Source organism: Pelodiscus sinensis, chromosome 17 (genome assembly GCF_052426305.1).
Source record: "Pelodiscus sinensis isolate ZL-2025 chromosome 17, ASM5242630v1, whole genome shotgun sequence".
Classification (NCBI taxonomy): domain Eukaryota; kingdom Metazoa; phylum Chordata; order Testudines; family Trionychidae; genus Pelodiscus; species Pelodiscus sinensis.
In genome coordinates, this window is record NC_143068.1 from 1722625 (window position 1) to 1728624 (window position 6000).

The 6000-nt window shown below is 59.5% G+C and overlaps 1 long non-coding RNA gene across 1 annotated transcript; it reads left to right on the top strand.

Moving 5' to 3' along the window:
* Nucleotides 1-3273: 3273 nt before the first annotated feature.
* On the top strand, nt 3274-5731 carry LOC149523438 (uncharacterized). The gene is made up of 3 exons (XR_016347012.1): nt 3274-3595; nt 4803-5039; nt 5573-5731. It is a non-coding gene; the product is annotated as an uncharacterized LOC149523438 (long non-coding RNA).
* Nucleotides 5732-6000: the final 269 nt, after the last annotated feature.

A 6000-nucleotide genomic window follows, 5' to 3' on the forward strand; every position in this document is an offset into this window, starting at 1 on the left:
GGCTAGCTGAGGGGTGGGGTGGGGAGGGAACATGGAAAATTACACCAGGGTAACAGGAGCAACAAGAGAGAAATCCGGGGAGGAAAGTGTTCGCCATCTTAGACGTCTCTCACAAAGGAAAGGCATGTAGGGCAGAAACAGGAAGAACTGGGCGTATTAAGCATGTAAACTAAACCTTGACTTAATCGGCCTCCCAGAGACTTGGTGGGAGAAGTCTCCTTACGGGAAGATTTCTATAGAGCAGCGCTGGGCAATAAAAACCCTGGCAGCCCGCCCTGGCGATATTTACCTGCGCCTCTGCAGTACCGGACGATCGCAGTGCCCGTTGGCCACGGATTGCTGTTCGTGGCGGGAAGTGGTGTGGACCGGGGTGGCGTCTAGCTCCAGTGAAGGGGCAGATTTCCGCCGGCAGGCGGCCTTTCACAGCAGAGGAAGGCGGTTTCTGAGGCAACAAGTGATGCCACAAAAAAGATATTTTGGCCTTGGAAAGGGTTCAGAAAAAGGCAACTAAAATGATGAGGGGTTTGGAACGGGTCCCATATGAAGAGAGGCTAAAGCGACTGGGACTGTTCAGTTTAGAAAAGAGGAGACTGAGGGGGGATATGATAGAGGTCTATAAAATCATGAGTGGTGTGGAGAGGGCCGATAAAGAAAAGTTATTGATTAGTTCCCATAATAGAAGAACTAGAGGACACCAAATGAAATGAATGGGTAGCAGGTTTAAAACTATTAACAGAAAGTTCTTCTTCACACAGCGTGTAGTCAAACCTGTGGAACTCCTTGCCAGAGGAGGCTGTGAAGGCTAGGACTATAATAGAGTTTAAAGAGAAGCTGGATAATTTCCTGGAGGTTAGGTCCATAAAAGGCTATTAGCCAGGGGATAAAATGGTGTCCCTGGCCTCTGTCTGTCAGAGGCTGGAGAGGGATGGCAGGAGACAAATCGCTTGGTCATTGTCTTCGGTCCACCCTCTCTGGGGCACTTGGTGCTGGCCACTGTCGGCAGACAGGATACTGGGCTAGATGGACCTTTGGCCATTCTTATGTTCTTATGTGTGCTCCTTGACTTTGACTGTGTCTTGTCTGGAGGGCCGAGGCACAGACCCCAGCCGAGCGAGCTCAGCCACATGCAGGAGACCAGCAGTGGGGCGAAGCTGGAACGTTCCCTCCTGACTCAGCCTGGGCTTTCCAGGAGCTGCCGGGGTTTGCTCCTCTCTCACGGCAGAGAAAGGGCCCCAGGGGCCTGGCTGGCCCCCAACAAGCCCAGCACGACGCTGCCAGGCTTGAGTGCTGAGCTCTGCCTTCGGACGGCGCCCACCTTGGCTGTCAAACGCCAGCAGCTTTAGGCTTGGCTCAAGCCGCCCTGTTGCCAGACGCAGGGAACTCCTGGCCCAGCCGGGTGCCCCAGCTCTGGGGTTCAGTCCACACAGCCGGGGTGGCTGGCAGGAGCTGAGCAGAAAGTGCCACGTCTCCACCACGTGGCCTCCCCCACCAGCTGGGGGGGGACACTGGAGCAGGGACGCTCTGGCAAGGGTTCTTGCCTCTTCCCTCCTTGCGCGGTGCAGAAGGATGAGCTGAGAGGCTCCCTCAAGGGCCAATAGAGGGGAGAACCCCCCCCCAGCTCCGACAGGGGTTGTGCTCTGGGCATATCTCCTGTGGAGGCCCTTAATGTCGGACTGAGCAGCCTTTGGAGGCAATGTTGTCTAGTGGTCAGAGCCAGGCAGCTGGACTCAGAACATAGGGGCCTGGCCAGTGGCTTCCTGGGTGAGCATGGGCCAGCCGTGCTGCGCCGGGCATACGTCAGCTCAGCGTCCAACGCGCGTGTGAGACCATCACGACCCCCGTGTGCGTCGGGGGCAGGCGGCGCCCCCCCCCCCCGTGGAATGTGCAGCCAACGTGGCTCTCCGCTCCGTAAGGGCTGGGCTTGACTAGACCTTCCCGCGGGCACTGGCCCCGCTCAGCTAGGCCGGACCTCTGCTATCTGGGCGCACGGGGGGGTTGTCATGAAAACCAGTGGAGGGCAATTGGCACTCAGCACGCAGCGCCCGGAGATCTAGTCCCTCCAGGCAAGGGAAGGGTCCCAGACCGAAGAACGGGTCCGGTGGAGAGCCAGGCCTGGCCTTGGTAACAGTGCCGTCTGGCAGGGGCCTGTGCTCCTGTGGGGGAGCTGGCGAGGGTGCCCCAACACGGGGTGGGTGATGGTAAAGAGAAGAGGGGTGGCATTTTCTTCAGTCCACGAGGGAGCGACTACTCGCCATGTGACAGCCTGTCCCAGGAGGGGGGGCGCCGGCTGCCCGAGGAGGGGGGGGTGCCGGCTGCCCGAGGAGGGGGGGGTGCCGGCTGCCCGAGGAGGGGGGGGTTGGCTGCCCGAGGAGGGGGGGCGCCGGCTGCCCAAGGAGGGGGGTGCTGGCTGCCCGAGGAGGGGGGTGCTGGCTGCCCGAGGAGGGGGGGGGTGCCGGCTGCCCGAGGAGGGGGGTGCCGGCTGCCCGAGGAGGGGGGTGCCGGCTGCCCGAGGAGGGGGGGGTTGGCTGCTTGAGGAGGGGCACAGGCTGCCCGAGGAGGGGCGTGCTGGCTGCCCGAGGATGGGGGGGGCACTGGCTGCCCGAGGAGGGGCGTGCTGGCTGCCCGAGGGGGGGGGACGCGGGCTGCCCGAGGAGGGGGGCGCGGGCTGCCCGAGGAGGGGGGGGCGCGGGCTGCCCGAGGAGGGGGGCACTGGCTGCCCGAGGAGGGGCATGCTGGCTGCCTGAGGAGGGGGGGTTGGCTGCTTGAAGAGGGGGGGTTGGCTGCTTGAGGAGGGGGGGCGCTGGCTGCCCGAGGAGGGGGGGCGCTGGCTGCCCGAGGGGGGGGGGGGTTGGCTGCCCGAGGAGGGGGGGGGTTGGCTGCCCGAGGAGGGGGTGCTGGCTGCTTGAGGAGGGGCACAGGCTGCCCGAGGAGGGGCGTGCTGGCTGCCCGAGGAGGGGGGGGCGCCGGCTGCCCGAGGGGGGGGGTTGGCTGCTTGAGGGGGGGCGCCGGCTGCCCGAGGAGGGGCGTGCTGGCTGCCCGAGGGGGGGGGCACTGGCTGCCCGAGGAGGGGGGGGTTGGCTGCCCGAGGAGGGGGGGGCGCCGGCTGCCCGAGGGGGGGGGTTGGCTGCTTGAGGGGGGGCGCCGGCTGCCCGAGGAGGGGCGTGCTGGCTGCCCGAGGGGGGGGGCACTGGCTGCCCGAGGAGGGGCGTGCTGGCTGCCTGAGGAGGGGGGGGCGCGGGCTGCCCAAGGAGGGGGGGTTGGCTGCTTGAGGGGGGGCGCCGGCTGCCCGAGGAGGGGGGGTTGCTGCCCGAGGAGGGGCGCGCAGGCTGTTTGCCTTCCGGAACACCCCCCATCCACCAGCCCTGCCAGGGCAGTCGGGAAGGGGTTGACTCAGTCTCCGCGTGTGCTGGGCGGGTGACGAGCTGATGGATGCCTGCTGCCGAGCCGGGAGAGCGCAGCGGATACCGACGAGCACGTGTCCGAGGGAAACCGACTCCTAGGGAACCTTGACGGGGAAAGACCCGACCGGCCGTGGACACAGCTGGGCTGCCGTCCCCCGCCCTCTGGCTTAGAAAGCTCCAGCAGATGCCACCAGGTGAGGGGCCAAAAGCAACCCCAGCTCCCAACTCCCCTGAGCTCCGCACCCGGGAGCCTCGGCGTTCCCTCTGCTCCCCGCTGCCCCAGCCCCCTCGTCACAGCCGTCTCCCGCGCTAAGGTGCGGCCCGGGCACTTCCTCGGGGTTGCGCCTGTGCTAACGGGAGCAGGGAGGCCAGACAGTGGTTCCGCCCATGAGCAGGTCTGTGGGCAGGTCATCACGGGGACAGGCCTACGAGATGCTCTGACAGCTCCAAAGGCCACTGGCTTGGTTTGGCCATTTGAAACAATTACATTGCTCCTCGTGCCCGCTTCCTGGGCCCTTACCGCCGCTCACCTGCCTCGGGGCAGCAGGCAGGCAGCCAGGTGGAGGGTAACACGTGGGCTCGGTATCGCGTGTCGCAGTCACATAAGGCTCCAAGTCCCCTTATTGATTCCGCCCTTCCCCAGGATAATCTTCCACCAACACTGTTTTCTAACTAAGAATTGGATTTTCAAGAAACTCCAAATGGCGCTGGAAAGCAGCCGCGGCTCTTCTCATGGACAGTCAACATTTTCCAGGGGCGGGGACACTTGTTTTCCACCCCGCTCATTGAATGGGTTTTGTGTGGGACACTTTTCCATTGCAAAATGCTGTTGAGCTGAAATTGACACATTTTGTGGGAACACGTCAATTCTGACAAACCGTTACCTGGGAAAACGGCGAAACGATCTTTTCAATGTCAAAACCTCTGGTTTAGCTCAAGTACAAATGTTTCATTTTTGATGTGGCAATTTGTGTTATTGCAACTTTTAGATGATATGAAAATCACAATTTTAAGTAGCTGTATATAATTTAGATTATGATTAAATCTATAAATGTAAATGTGACGTATTTAATATTTTAAGATACTATAAAAGTCAAGACAAAATCCAAATGTTACAGACCGAATGAAACAACCTTCCCATTAGCCAAATGTAACGTGCTACATTATTAACGTGAAACATCTCCAGGGTCCCAGACCGAAGTTTTTCCGGAGTTTTGTTTAATGAGAAATTGGGACTTTTCGTTCTGACTTGGAATGAATTTGTTCAAATGGGGGACTTGCCCGGGGAAGGGACGTTCTGCTTTCTGACCAGATCTAGTTAGCCGCAGTCTGGGCTTGACTAGCCAGCTCTGAGACCAGTCTCCTACCTCTCCGGTGATTTTTGGTCTCCCCTTTATCCAGTTAATTTGGCTTCCTAACCCACGGCAGCTGCACCTCTCCTACGTCCCCCGGGTTCGTGGCCGTTCCTGGCTTCCATAGTTATGGCTTTGAGCCCAACACAATGTGACGAACCTTGAGGGGGAAAAGCAGAAACGAAGCATCAAAGCCAACCCCAGGCGGTGCCCCGAGCTGCCTGGCTGCCCTGCCGCAGGGTCATGCTGACAGTGTGACCGAGTCTCCCTAGTGGGAAAGACCCAGGTACCATGATACTGGATGTTTACAACATGTAAAATGCTCCTACCCCCAGGCTGCCGGTAAGAAGCAGCCAAGGCTGCGTGCGGTTGGTTACCCTGTGGGGACGGACGGGCTGGAACGAGTCGAATTCCCAGTAGACGGCCCTGCAGTTAGCACTAACTGGCTCGATAGCAGCAGAGAAACAAACAAATGAGCTCAGAGAATGACCGGTCCCCTTCCCACCAGCATTTCTTGGGCTGCCCGTCGGGGGTGGGGATCGAGCGGCACCAGGAGCAGGAGAACCTGTCATTGCTTCTGCCCACGTTGTCGGTAGTGAGTTCCAGGGGCTAAGCCGGTGCATTATTACACCCATTTGACAGTGGCAAACTGAGGCCCCAGAGAAAAAGTGACTTCCCCTGTGTCACACAGCCAGTTGGGACTGCGAGTCCAGTGTCCATCCTCCACCCGTATTCCCAGACTCAGAACGACCCAGCCGAAGGGCAGGATGCGCAAGGCCTTTACATTTTCCCTGTAACTATTTTTTCTCCTTTCTCAAGAATCTAATGAAGAATGAAAAACCTGTTGTGGCGCATGCATGCTGAATTATGAAATCCCGCTGTGCGTGGGAAGGCAGCTAAAGGTTAACGACCCAGTAATTCAAAAGACAAGACAACAGCGCTGACAGATGGATCTTAGTAGCTGTTACATTCAACAAGGTAAACACCCGTTTGTACAATTCTGCAATTTCCCGGAATTCCTATTGTTCTCTCGCCGGGGACACTTACAACACCTTGTGCTGCCTAATTCCTTCCCAGGCACTCTGGGCATGGTAGTGAGCACAGCAGAGTCAAAGACAGAGCTGACCTGCTCCCAAAGCAAAGCTTTCTCTGCAGACAGGGGCATTTTCCAGATCCCCCTGCCCTGAGGGGATGCTGTCTAACCCTTCACATGGCATTGGTTCCAGAGAAAAGTCAGGTTGATGGCT